The sequence below is a fragment of the Mastigoproctus giganteus genome, chromosome 8 (genome assembly GCF_048544385.1).
Source record: "Mastigoproctus giganteus isolate SK-2022 chromosome 8, ASM4854438v1, whole genome shotgun sequence".
Classification (NCBI taxonomy): domain Eukaryota; kingdom Metazoa; phylum Arthropoda; class Arachnida; order Uropygi; family Thelyphonidae; genus Mastigoproctus; species Mastigoproctus giganteus.
This window is the reverse complement of record NC_143582.1, coordinates 12472715-12488054: the sequence shown is the minus strand read 5'-3', so window position 1 is coordinate 12488054 and position 15340 is coordinate 12472715. Positions and strand designations below refer to the sequence as shown.

At 37.1% G+C, this 15340-nt stretch overlaps 1 protein-coding gene across 1 annotated transcript in view; it reads left to right on the top strand.

The window, feature by feature from the left end:
* The first annotated feature begins 6386 nt into the window (after window positions 1-6386).
* Window positions 6387-15340, top strand: part of LOC150081257 (galactoside 2-alpha-L-fucosyltransferase Sec1-like) — a 34525-nt gene continuing 25571 nt past the window's right edge. Inside the window, exon 1 of the mRNA XM_090379499.1 lies at window positions 6387-6506. The gene's annotated coding sequence lies outside the window, so the exon portion shown is untranslated. The remainder of the gene's footprint in view (window positions 6507-15340) is intronic.

The following is a 15340-nucleotide window of genomic DNA, read 5'->3' as shown; positions in this document are numbered from 1 at the left end:
CATCTTCAAAATTATCATAGCCCTACACCCAAAATTCTTAATTCCACACTGTATAACTTAAAACTCCTTTGGCCTGACCCAACCTCTAGCGCCCCCCCCTTTTTTTAAGGTCTTAGTCACTGAAATCCCAAGAAATTAGGTGGCAGGACCTGCCAGTGTACTTATTTAAAAATACTGGTGTACCTGGTTTGCGTCCACTGGGCTAAGTGTGGGCAACGTTGGGCCTCAGTAGGGGTCCACCGGCTAAATGGCCAGATGAACAACGGTACACGACACTACACCCAACAATATCCATACATTTTTAAATCTCTGGCCTTTACAGTGTTCTGTAACACACGACAATGTAGACTACGCAGAGATGGGGGAAACCCCCATCTCTGCGTAGAAAGGCTACGAAGAAAGGCTTAAGTTTTGCAAATTACAGTGTCTGGAGACTAGGCACCAGCGAGGTGATCTGATAGAGGTGTATAAAGCCTTGAATGGTTTAAGCATGCTCAATGCTGATGGGATTCTTCCTCTAGCTCAGAAAAATCACCTGAGAGGGCATAAATTCAAATTGAGGAAAGACAGATGTAGGATAGACATTCGGAAATTTGCCTTTAGCCAGCGGGTGGTTGGTTGGTGGAACAGACTTCCATCCCTTGTGGTGGAGGTTGATAGCCTAAATAAGTTTAAGGCTCAGCTGGACAGGTATTTTGAACGAACAGAGGGGTGAAGTGGAAGTGGTTTTTTTTTTTTTTTTGGCTGATGCTGCATAAGCTTGCTTTCTTGCATCAAATGCCTCTACTAATGCTAATGCTAATGCTAATGCTAAACCCCTGGTGCCGTTAGACCCTAAACCACTTTACACTTTACCTTTGGGTTGCCAGGCAGGCACTTTACTCACCTGGCTAGCCCGGTCGGCAGAAATACACTGGTAAAAACAATTAGCAGATCACAGCATGAGCAAATGAAGTTTGTGCAAATATGATGACACATGTACCTCATTATTTAATGGAAGCTCTGGTCAAAGAAGTTTGTCAATAATAATGATTAGTGTAGTGCATGGCTCATAGCAACAACCAAACATGTTTGCATCTCAGATACATCGATAAAATCAAGGTATTGATGAATTATTAAGAATAAGTTGTCACTCTTGAGTCATGTAAATCACATTTTCAGCTGAATGAGCGTCACCGGACAGTCCTGACGCGCTTCAATGCGTTTTTTTTTTGGCTTCCCAGACTTGCTCAATGGTATTCAGCTATGTGAAGCAAAGCAGGTCGATCCATATGGACAATACTTCATTCAACATATTTACTGACCATTATGGCTGCCACACCTCCAGTTGGTGGCTGGGAACTAAAGGGTTTTCCCAGCTCCTGTTATATAAAATAAAATGGAGTTTTTACTGCTTTTTATTGACATTATCGGTCAGTATTACGAACCGGAACGGCGTTCCACTAAAACGATATCGATGCGGTAGCTTGTGCAGTGATCTGTTAATTGATTTCACTAATGTATTTTCCTATACAAATGATTTACAAAGATCAATCATTCTGGTTTACGTGCATGACCATATATGAGGCCTTTCAGAAGAGTAATGACATTAATTTTGCAACAAGGGTAGTGGCAAGATTGGAAACAAGTGACACGCAACAACACGCAGTGTGGTCCTCCCCTAACTTCACTGTGTGTTTCAACTCATTAGAGGCAGTACGTCTGATGCTAGTGGAGTTGTAGTAATCGCCTCTTCCGTTCCTATCCTACGTATTCCTTCTGTACACATTGTACACCCCAAAGTCTAATTCTGCACTGCTTTAGACACAGCATGGGATTGTTAAAGAGAGGTCTTATCCGACCAATTTGATTGGATACTGTGATGTGATCACAAAGGAACTGAATGTCAAAAAATAATTTTGATATCATATACTTGGATTTCAGGAAAGATTTTGATACTGTTGCACATGGAAGACTGCTGTACAAATTGGAGAGGTATGCCATTAAGGGTAAGTTGCTACAATAGATAAAGGGATGGTTGAGTGGGGGACGACAGAAAGTGGTAATCAACGGACACTGTCTCCGTGGAAAAATGTCATTAGTGGAGTTCCCCATGGTTCGGTGTTCGGCGCATTGTTGTTTTGTGTATTCATCAATGATATTGATGAAGGTATATCAGGATTAATGTCGAAGTTTGCAGAGGATACAAAGGTTGGCAAGGTTGTTAACGACAGTAAAGACAGTATGCTGCTTCAACTGAATCTAGATAAGTTGGACAAATAGGCTGAGAAGTGGCAATGGAAGTTTAACATTGACAAATGCAAAGAACAACATATGGGTAGCAATAACCCAAGAGAAAAGTACCAACTGCGTGGTGTTACATTCAGGGTAGTGGAGAATGAAAGAGACCTGGGGGTAATTGTGCAGTCAGATATGAAATTTTCTGAGTAATGCAGGTGGGCTGCCTGTGCAGGTAATGGAGCCTTGTCAATGATATATAGGAATTTTGCTACAAAGGACAGGGAGGTGATTATCCCATTGTACAAGGCAATGGTCAGGCCATACCTGGAGTACTGTGTACTGGTCTTAGGGGCTCATTTTGGGAAGGATGTAGAGTTGCTAGAACGAGTACAAAGAATGGCAACAAGATTGGTGAGGGGAACAAAGGGATTCTCTTAGCAAGAATGGCTTAGGTTCTGCAAATTACAGCGCTTGGAGAGTAGTCACCTGTGAGGTGACCTGTTTGAGATGTAAAAGGCCTTGAATGGGTTGAGCAAGCTGAATGCTGATGGGATTCTTCCTCTTGCTCAGATTAAAAACCCGAAGGGGCAAAGATTCGAATTGAGAAAAGACAGTTGTAGAATAGATGTGCGAAAATTTGCCTTTAGCTATGGTGGAACACACAACAGCGGGTGTACATGCAAGTAAGCGTACACCTGTTCTTACTCTTAGTTACCCTTTTGCTGTGGACGTTGATAGCCTAAATAAATTTAAGGATGAGCTGGACAGGCATTTGGAACCAATGGAAGGGTGAAATGGGAGGGTTTTTTTTCGGCTGATGCTGCATAAGCTTGCTTTCTTGCATCGTATGCCTCTACTAATACTAATGCTATATCTGTGTGACACCATGTCTCTGCCAACCGGGCTAGCCTGGTAGGTAAAGTGCCTGTCTGGCAACCCAAAGGTCGCGGGTTCGATTCCCGCCTCGGGCTGAATATCACGATGGTGCCGAACCAACCGGTTGGTTGGATATCCCGGCCACGATACACGAAGGAAGCAAGAAAAAACTGGTTCCTTCGTGTATTGATCACATCATACGAAATAAATAAATAAAATAAACCATGTCTCTGATGTCCCAACAATATCGACCTTTTATGCCTTGATCAGCATTTCAAATTCATCAATTTTTTTACTATACTTCAAGCATTAGTGTATATGCAAATTTACATGCACCTGTTCTTATTCTTAGTTACCCAAACACGGTCCATGTATTTACTTGGTCCATGATGACTCCCACTAGCTCTTGAAATCCCCAGCAACTTGCTCTCTATGCTTGCTGCACCCTTTCTATTTAAGTGTATTCCATCCCTGTAGAAGCAGTCTCTCCTGTTAGCAAGCACAGACCACGCTGAAAAAATTCTACCGCGTCAGCCTTGCAGAGTCTCTCCAGGGCCGATTGATTGACAAGGATCGCATCATATACTCTCTCCTATCGTTTCTGGGCAGGATTATAGACACTTTCAAATTTAATCCTAACTCGCGACTTTTTTTCAGCATTGACCTGTATTTGCTTAGTAAATCTGCTGATCTCCTACACTTAATGTCATCAGTGCTAACGTGTACAACGATATCACCTTTTGTAGTCTTAAAAGATGATATCTGCTCTACAAAGTCATCAACTTTTGCCCCTGGCAGACATACCCTGGTCCTATTTCACTTATTCTTTTTGCACAATATATTTTCCGTTTCCCTGACAATTGAGTTATCAACAATAAATAGCTCCTGTGGGACCAGTGCGTTCTGCTCTGAAGGTTGCCTGGTGCATAACAGTGTGCTCTAGTGTTCAGTTGGGCAGCTGAGAACTTGATTCCCCCATTTTAATTTCTTCGGGGGCAATCACCCGACTCTTCAAGCTCTCATAGACGCCCATCAGAACGCTAAGTTGGAGCTTAATTTCTTCCCATTCTCTGCACCTAGCACACACAAAGACATACTCCATGGCTAGGTCAAGTTCTGTCCGAGAAAGTTCTGCAAACATGTCGCATTTTGCACTTTTTTTTTAGACTGTGATATGTTCGAGAATCGTCCCCTACGGTTCTCACGCGGACCAGACTAGAGCAGCAAAGCAATTTGTGCAAATTGCTTTGCTGCTTTAGTCTGGGGTATGATTTCCGTTTAAATGCAATTTAAACGAAATCATGCACTTTTGCTACTTAGTGCAAGTTGCTTTTCTGCTCTAACCTGGGGCATGATTTCCTTTTAAATGCAATTTAATTAACAATAAAAATGTAAAGGATTTATAAATTTAATTGATTAATTGCCAATACTATACTAAGCCAACAGATTCCTACTACAGTGTTACGTATTACTCTATCTAGTTTTACGCTATCAAGTTCAATATACGTAATGCTTTTTCGTATCGATACTACACAATAGTGGCAAGTTTCGAACGGGTACCAGTTTTACCGATACTAAGTAATAACCCACAAAATTTCTATCTAAGTTCAAAATACAGGGCTGTAACTAGGAATATAAAGCTACTTCTAGAAAATAAATTAATATGCCAATTTAATCAATAAAATGGTAAAAATTTAAGAAAAACTTCTCTATTAGCTGAATCCGTAAAAACTTCGCCCGCACGGAACTAATCTCGTTTCCACTCTCTAAGATCACGTTTTGTGTGAAACTGAAAGAAATTGTAACTGAAGTGTACGAAAAACTGAGAACAGCATATGGAGAGGATGCCATGTCATGATTTCAAGTGGCACAAGTTGTTTTCAGAGGGACTTGAAACGGTGGAAGATGCGACGCGTGCCGAACGTCCAGAACAATCGAACTGATGACAATGTCCAAAGAATGAGAGTTATTTCGTTGAGATCGAAAGTTAACAACCAGAATGATAACCGACGAACTGAATTAAAATCGAGACGCTGTTTACAAAATTTAAAGTAACGATTTGGCCATGCGAAAAGTGTGCACGAAAATGGTTCCTCGGGTTTTAAGTGATGGACAAAAACAAAACCGCCCGAATGTGTGCCTTTATTTGCTATAAAGGTTAGAAATCGATCTAGACATGTTGATACAAGTCCTTACTGGTGACGAAAGCTGGTTTTTCCAGTACGATCCAGAAATCAAATGCCAAAGTGGGAATGCCACACGAAAACATCTTCACTTCCGAAGAAATCTTGAATGACCAAATAAAAATTAAAAACGATGACTTGTGTGTGTTTTTTTTTTATTATCGAGGCATCATTCACAAAGAGTTTCTGCCACAGGGACAAACACTGAATCAAAATTACTACAGAGAAATTCTCAAACGGTTATGGAAAAGAATGTACGACTGGAGATCAGTCAAAATCGAATCCTTCAACTCAACAACGTACCATCCCATTCTACCTCTTCCATTAGAGAATTTCTGGCTCAGAAGAGCATTCCACTCTTCTCGCAACTGCCATATTCAACGGACCTCGCTCCACGTGATTACTTTTTGTTCCCAAATCTGACAAAACTGAAATCATTGTGATTCGATAGAGACAATTCAAAAGGCTGTAACCAACACTATAAAGGAACTAACAGATGAAGACTACCGATCTTGCTTTAACGACTGGAAATTCCGTTGGAGACGTTGTGCAGAGGGAAGTTATTTCAAGGGTGACCATCAGTGGCATAGCTACCATGTAGGCAGGCAAGGCAATGGCCTCCGGGCTCGGGTACTTTAAGGTCCCGGCGTCTTTGGCTTCTCCTGTTTTTGCAATTTTCATTAATTAAGTAGGGGCCCGAACATGTTCTTGTCTCCAGGCCCAAAAAAGGGTAGCTACGCTGGTGGTGACCATTGTTATTCTGCATAAAAAAACCAATAAATGTTTTTATTGATTTAATCTCATTAATTTTCTGACAGGCCTCGTATTCATACTTGTTCGTACCCCCTCTAAAGTTATTTGTTAATAATAATAAATATGCTAATTTTAGTTTCTCTCAAGAAATTCTTGTTCCTGTTTTTTAATGAAAAAATTATAATTCCATTTTAAGATTCCATTTTCAATGGATTTCTCAGATGTCGCTGTACGCAAAACCATTTTGGAAAGGAAAGAACCATTTTTAATGGAGTTTGCGCTTTATGGCGCTCCCGCGCGGAAGGCGTTCCACTGATAGGAGGATGGCATATTTATATTATACTCGTATAAAAAGAAAAGCATTTACACGTGTTAATAAGTTTTTTCTTATTATATGGCTGATTTTTGTACTTTGTCTCGTATACATTGCTTATATCGGCGTATTCAATGGACGCTTATGGCAAAACACTCAAGGTGAGCAATCTTTATTATTAATTAATTAAAATACATAAACCTTAAAATTTATCTATTTATACCTGAGTTCAGAAGGTAAACGTACAACAACTATATATACAAATACATTTTAATTATTTTGTTGAGATTATAAACTGTATGTGTATATATTTTTATCAATGCTGCAATGTTTTTATTATTTATCCGTTATTGCCCTAGGTTACTTAGAATTTTATTCTTGATAAAATTAGTTTAAAATAGAAATTTTTAATATTAGTTTAGTTCATGTGGGTTAGTTATGAAGAAGAAGCTTGTATTCTAATTTCGGAACTGCTAAGATAAATTCTACTTAGAATTTATCATGCTACTTAGAATTTATCTTGTGTCCTTGGGACAAGCTGTGGGGGATGAATGGAAACAGTTATTGGATATTAGTTACGTTCCACAACTTAATTTTCTTCCCATGATAGCCCAAGGTATTGCATGGCACCACAGGGAACAGTTGTTTTCCAAGAGTAGCCACCCTTGCTGGTAGCATGTTGATGAGTTTGGATCCTGTCAATGATGAAGGGAATTTTTATGGGCCATTTGTAGGTGATTTAGCTCTTTAGAAGTGGTGATGATTGCGAAAAATTTGTTATTATTCTTAGCAAGGCTACTAAATTAAGACTGAATGGGTAAAAACTAAAGCTGAAATTGTTGATTTATACAAAGCAACAGTTAGGCAGCAGTTAAAGAAAATGGTTGATTTGGAGGAGGAGGTTTGCAATGGAAGAGTAGGTACAAAACAATGTTAGCAAGAACTCACTACGTGGGCAATTTCAGACCAATGATACTACTAAGCAGGGCTCACATTTCTGAAAGTTTTGTTTAGTAATAAAACAAATTAGAGTGGCAGCAGTTGCTGTGGAGTTTTTTACAGTTACAGTAAATCTGCCCATGCTTTATGTATGATGCAGACTGTGAAGCTTTTGATGATAGTTTAGAGCAGTAGTGAAGCTGTAAATTCTGGTCCCCAAATCCCTTTGGCAAGATATCTCAAACTTCTCTTGGGATGGGTCAACAAATCATTCTTAATGGCAAAATATAAAATTTCATGAAAATCTATCCATTAAGAGTCAAGTTATTACATGAGGATGGAAGGATAAAGTAATGATAATTTGGATTTCTGTTAGTTTGATTTTAATTAAATTTGGGATAGCTCTGCAAGTCTTTCTAAAAGGCCCAAATATTAAATTTAATGAAAATCCGTCCACTGAGAGTCAAATTATTACATGAGGATGCAAAAAAAATAAAATAAATTATTATTTATTTATTTGCAAAAAAATAAAATAAATTATTATTTATTTATTTTTTTGTATCCCCGTAATAATAATTATTGCCAGATTTCTATTGGTCTGATTTTAATGAAATTTGTAATGGCTCAACAAATCTTTTTAAAATGCCCAAATATAAAATTTCATGAAAATTTGTCCTCTTGGGTGTTGAGTTGTTATGGGCAATTGGACAGACAGACATGAAGAGAATAGGTGCATTGTGCATATATGCTACCGTGCCAAAAAATTGAATATTATTAAAAACGGATATTTTAAAAAGTCAGTGTGAGACTATAATTTGTGACATGCTAGTTTTAAACTTAGGGGGTACGTAACACTTAATGGCAACCTATATTGATGCATCTTTCATATCTGCCTTATCTACTGTTGATGGTAGATATATAATTGGGATTCTGTCCAGTGAGGGTGCTTGAGAAATAGCTTCTGCATCCAAGGAAGGCAACAGATGTATACGTTACCCACTCCTAGCACGGGTAGATAATGACAAAAAATAAGTGCCAGGCCCTTTTGGAGCCTTGTAATTAGAATAATCTGATGCCGCAGCCATGCTAATTCCTGCTCTGGTAATGGTACTTTTATTAAAATTGTTTGAAAATGCAATATCAGTTCTCACATTTAAACATACTTTCTTTTTTTTTTCTCTACAAAAATAAAGTTATTACAAAAGAATTTAACACTCCAAAAATTTATGAGTTAAACAAGATACGGAATCCAAAGTTGCATTTCTTGTATGGGTAACTAAAAAAGCTTTTTTTTTCCTAATCTATAAATGTATGAAGTTCCTAAAGCCATCATAAGGAGTCATATGAACATAAACTGTTAGAATGGAAATTGATTGGTATAGTCCATGGGCAAAGAGAAATGATGAGTTCCCGTATTTAGGTGTAGTTACCCCTAGAGCCCAAATTGAGCACTGTTAGGAGAATACTTTTTTCTTTCTTTTTTTTTTTGTCCTTTCAAGAAATGTTTATTTATAATAAATTTTTTAAACTGTTCAGTTCTTTATGATAACCCTACATGCATCATTATGATATACAGTAAAAGCCCAGCTCTCTGGCATCTATTAATCTGGAAAGCTCGCGCGACCAATGGTACATTTGAAAAAATGATATTAGAAATCAGTAATTGCAATGTCTCCCAACCAAATAGCAGAGACTGTGAGTTAATTAAACATTAAAAAAAATGCATTAAATAAACTGTTTAAGAAGATAATTTTATATTAAAATATTAATTTGAAAAAAAAAATTAAAGTTAAAAATTACTGTATTAATGTTTACATAACATAAAAAGTAACCGTCAGAGGTAATGAAGTCTGTCCCATGCCCAGTTGCCACCATTAAAGAATCAATTACTTTAATAGAATAATATAAATACACTTTGAGCAAGTTTATTTATATTATCATATCTGTATTCCATCCATCCATTGTGATATCCAGAAAGATTAGAAAGCTGTTTAAAAATGTAGATATGTGAGGTTAACCTTAAAACTGGATGTTTGCAGAAGACTAGAAAAGGATGAAAACCATAGGATACTTATGATTGACTATCAGTGTTCTCCCCAGAAAATTTTGCCAGCTGGGTGGCATTATGAAGTAGCAGATGGTGAAGTGTAATACTTCGCAATATTATAAAATTTTCTGTTATTTATAAATGTGACTTAAGTGATCCAGAGCAAAAATTAATTGCATAATTTAACATTGTATGCTCCTGTTGCATTGATCTCAATCGCATAATATGTTCGAATTAATATTGATAGAGCAGTGAGCAGTACCATGCGGTACCATGAGAATTGCTTAAAATTTTAGCTGGGTGGCGCACCCATTCAATAGGTCCTGAGGAGAACACTCACTATGAACTTTCTCTTAATAAATCATTATATAAGAGCATAATTGATGTTAAGTTTTCACTAATAAGAAGTGTTTATTTTAAAATTATGCCAAAGGAAATAAAGTATAATTGTATACATCAGTATCTAAGACAGCAGTGGTTAACCTTTTTGCCCTGCATACTAGTCTTATTGTTACTGTGATAAAAAAGGTAAGAATACTTAACGTGAATGATAAATCTTAAAACAAAATTGTCTTAAAATAAAAGAAAAAAACTTTTTTTTTTTTTATGAAATCTAGTTTTCTGTAATGACTACTCTTAAACCATGGAAATATTAACATAGTTTATTTAGCTGATAACTAAATTCCTATACATTAAGATAATGTTTCGGGAACCATGCTGGCAAAGTTCCCGAAATGTTACCTTAATGTTCACCATACATGGGCCATGTCTCAATAAATGTTCCCCATACATAGGCCATATCTCAATTCTTCAACTGGCATGCCTCATGTCACAAATGTCTCAATTATGATTGTGCATGCTGCATGTGAATTAATTAAACAATGCACAGAGGGAATTGAGACATTTGGCAAGCAGGAGGCTGGCAAAAGCCTGCTTATGGTCTGAGGATGGGTTCTGGCAAGGTTCCTGAAACATTACCTTAATGTATAGGGATTTAGTTATTAGCTAAATAAACATATGTTATTATTCATGTGATATAAGAGTGGTAATTATAGAAAACTATATTTTGTGGAAAACCACCACATAACATCCTTCTACAAATATAATTACCTTTTTTTTATATAATATTATTATTATTATTATTATTTTATTAGCTATATGGTGCAAGGAAGCCTGAGACTTGTGCTGCACCAGCCAAAAAAAAAATTCCTGAGTTACCCTGAGAGAGAGAGAGGATTCACCAAGAAAGAGAAGAATGATGTGATATCCAGCTCAGGACCCTGGGTCTGCCAAGCCTGTACTCACCAGATGTCAGCCCCTGGGGTTAAATATAAACTGTTTATGGCTGGTTGCATGCCAGTGGTTCACCATCTCTGATGTAAGAAGTTTTAACTTCTTACTTATGCCAGCTTGTTCTATAATGAGGGCATCGAAAAGAGTAGTGCTCATCCAGCCAACAAATGTGTGAAACTAGCACCCCCAACTTTGGTCCCCATAGAGGTCAGATAACTGGGATTCTGTTATAATTTTTATTTGATTACTACTACAGCCTCTTCTACAGTCTGTTTCTCTTTCTTTCATCGGATTACAGTAAACGTCCACTGTAAAGCTATTAGAAACCATGTTTTTTTTTTTTTGTTTGTTTGTTTGTTTCATTTTTCCTGACATTAATTTTATTTACTTTTCTTTTTGGCATGCTGATTTTTTTCATAATTTTCTTTATTTCATAACTAATTTGATTTGTTTGTTTATTTTTATTTTAGGAAAGGAAGAAGCAGAGACAAAATACTAACTACTGCAATAGATAGGATTAAAATAATGATTACAAATTGTCTGTCATAGCTACAGATCAAGTGCAAAGCCATAAACAAATTTCAATTGTCATAAGTAATAACAAATGGATAATAGCTTGCATATATATATATCAAAAATATTCCAAAATTAAGGTACAGCCTGACAGTACATGGTAAATATTTTCATGTACATTTTATTTTACACTTACTGGTTATAAGAGATTGGATGGTGATCATCTTTATTGTTACAATAAAGATGATCACCATCCAGTTGCTTGTATTCAGTGGTGGTGTGGTACAAGTCTGTTGTGATCAGCCTTCCATTCACTGTTTTCCTACCTGCTATCCTGTTTCATTTAGATATTTAAACCAAACTTGGAATAATTCCTCTTCCCTCTAATAACAACTCTGTCCTTACTCTGGTGTGCCTCTAAGCCTATTACCATTCATTTCTGCTTTGAATATCTGTTTACCTAATTTTCCCATTCTTTCTACCATGTTTGTTAAATCTTATAAATGCTTCCCTTACCTTTTGATTGGATGTTTGTTACACCAAGGTTTCTTCTTATTTCCTCATTTGTAATGTGGTCTTGCTATTGTTTCCATGTGTTCCATTTATTTCTCTTTTTAACTCTCGTTTCTTTAATAAAGATGTTGCTCAATAAAGATGATTTATCTGTTTTACTGCAATTGTTCAGTGGGTATGAATAGTTATTTCAACAGCAAGAAGCATGTGCCAGGTCTGCATATGCAACATCTGAATTAAAATGGCAGTGAGGCTGAAGTGTTATAAATATAGAGGTGAAAAGGATGGTTAATTTTCTGTGTACAAAGAGCAACACACCAATAATGCAAATTCATCACGATCTTATTGCTGCATATAGAAAGTTATTAACAGGAGATATTGTGGTGCATTGCCTGAACAATGAACCACACTTGGGAAAATAAGTTCATCCATATTAGAGGATATCTCTGGGGTTCATGCCCTTATCCGAGAGGACCGATGTCCCACAGACCAAGCAAGAACTGTTGTGCTGAGAAAACCCTATTAATGTGTGAAATTTGGTGACAAAGGTTGCAGCAGAGCTGAACATTTTGCCAAGTAGGGTCCATAAAATATCCATGACATGCTCAGTTATAGGAAGATGTCATCATATTGCATTCCAATACAGTTGACTAAGCAACAGAAAACTGTAACATTTTCTAGTACAAGACTACTCACATAACATTCTTGAACAAAATCAACATCAGTTATGAGACCTGGGTCTGCATATCACACCAGTCAAGTGACTCCATGACATGGAAGCACACCCCACCTCCTCAACAAAAAAAGTTCTGACTGGTCCAATTGGTTATAGAAAAGTTATGGCAGTTATCTTCTAGGATGTATAGGGTAACAATTTTTCCAAAATGATCAGACAGTCAATGTAGTTTATTATTGTAGTACACTGAATAAACAGGAAAGATGTGAGGGGGTGTGATGGTGCACTGCAGCAATGCAATCCCCCCATATGCACACACACACAGCTTAGCAGACTCAACAGTGGTTTCAGCAGTAAGGGCGGGCAGCATTTAGGTGTACTACACGTGGTCCCATTTTGACATCCACAGAGTTTCATCTCCTTCAGTTCCTCAACATTTATTGGTTCTATGGTTTGTAAATGTTATTGCAGCAGTGATGACCATGGTAACAGAGATACTCATCTGGTATTTTTTCATACAGGCTTTAGTGTGCTGGTTTCCATGGGTAATGATTATACAGAAAAGTAATGTTATGTCTGCATATATGCAGACAGTTATATCTGTAAAAAAAAAAAAGGAACTGATGTATCACTGTCCTTGTTTACCTTACTATTGGAATGTGTTTCTTATATATATATATTTTTTTTATTTATTTATTTATTTTTTTTTAGTTACACACACACACACACACTGTATATAAGTTTTATATACAAGGTATTTTGAAATAAGATACTACAGTTCTGGAAGTGATGTTTTTGTCAAACATACAAAAACATCAAAAAAACAAATGTGCAAAACTCATTTAAGAATTAGATATGTGATATGATCAAGCATTGTGAAGCAAAGAAGCATTTTATTGAAACCAAATACAGGTATGTGGATTAGCGTGTAGCATATATTTCTACTGTTCATCAGCATAAATACATGCTACAGCATAATGCAAAAGCAAATTATGAAGACATCAAACTGGCCTGAATTATGTTCCACATCGATACAGTGTTGGATATTAGCATAGTAAAGGCATGTGATGCAAGAAAGCAAGCTTATACAGCATCAGCCAAAAAAAAAAAAAAAAAACCCTTCCCATTTCACCAATTCCATTCTCTCATAAAGTTTGTTCCAGCAATAAACTACCCGCTGGCTAAGGGCAAATTTCCACACATCTTTTCTACAACTGTCTCCTCAATTTGAATTTATGCCTACCCAGGTGATAAATCTGAGCAAGAAGCCCATCGGCATTGAGCTTGCTCGAACCATTCAAGGCCTTGTACATCTTAGTCAGATCACCTTGCAGGTGCTAATCTCCAGATGCTGCAATTTGCAGGACTTAACCTATCTTGGTAATAGCAACCCTTTGTTCCACTCACTAATCTCGTTTCCCTTCTCTTTACTTGTTCTAGTAGCTCAATGTCCTTCCTAAAATCAGGCCTCCGGACCAGTATGAAGGTTTGTCCTGACCATTGCCTTATGCAAGGCAATAATCACCTCATCCCTGCTAGCAAAATTCCTATGTATCATTGACAAGACCCCATGAACTATCTTACGTGCTGCAAGACATGCTACTCTTGCAGCATGTCTGCATTGCTCAGAAAACTTCTTATCTCATGGTATTCACGAGACTGGCATCTGTTGATCAGAATGTGCAAGTCTTTGACAACTTGTTTTATGGTACATTCACTGAACATATTTGCTCCCTTTTGACACTTCTGTGTCACTTCTGGAATTTTGGTTCCTTATTCCAAATCGTATGTGTTTCAAGACTGGGTAATTCTAAGAAATATGAAAAATGTTCAAAAGTGGATTTTGCATAATATGTGTATGCAGGAAGGAAAATTCCTTGAAAAACAAAAAAATGCTCAAATAGCAAAATCACACCACTGGTGGTTAGTGCATATTTTTGCTTTTATTAAATTGTTATTCATATTAGTAGTGGTAAAAATGAATCGTATATAGCATCAGCCAAAAAAAAGGTAGTTATGATTATTTAGCATTAGGAATTCAAGTTTCAGCAGTTCAATGATTTAAATCCTCCTCCAAAAATGGAAAGCTTTCACATTTGAGGTTCAAGGCTCACCCATGAATGTTTATTAACAGTTAATTGACCAACTGATAGCCTTGAAATGGCTATCAGTTAGTCAACTTAATATTAGAAAGTTATACAAAATATGCAATGTGAGACTTTACTAAAAGCATTTAAAATAATAATTTAAAGATACAATTTTGGTTTTTCTTTCAGTTTTGCATTTTGCAGTTGAGACAAAGCAATAAATGCCTCCGTAGCCGAGTGGTCAGGAGCGCGAGTGCAATAGCACACACCCTTTGAGTAGACCGGGGTTCAAGCCCCTGACTGCAAAATACAGTCGATCTGCCAACCCGCACTGGACCAGTGTGGCAGATTATGGTCCATTTCTCTCAGCATGAATTGTTGAGGAGGCTTCCATCCTGCAGTGGATTGATAATAGCTGCAGTTTACCTTTTTTTTTTTTTTTTTTTTTATGCATTGCCTTAATCTTCTATCAGGCATGTAATAAAATAATAGTAGTAGTAGTAGTGGCATGTGATGCAAGAAAGCAAGTGTATGAGCTTATGCAGCATCAGCCAAAAAAAAAAAAAAAAAATCACACCATTCCCTCCAAATGCCTGTCCAGTTCCTCCTTAAATTCATTCAACCTATCAACTTCCACGACAGATGGAAGTTTGTTCCAGCAATTAACCACCCGCTGGCTAAAGGCAAATTTCTGCACATCTCTTCTACATATGTCTTTTCTTAATTTGAATTTATGCCCCCTTAGGTTCGTAATCTGAACAAGTGGAAGGATCCCATCAGAATTCAGTGTGCTCAACCCATTCAAGGCCTTCTATACCTCAATCAGATCACCGCACAGGTGCCTAGTCTCCAGCCACTGCAATTTGCAGAACTTAAGCCTCTCTTGGTAAGAGGATCCCTTCATTCCCCTCACCAATCTTGTTGCCC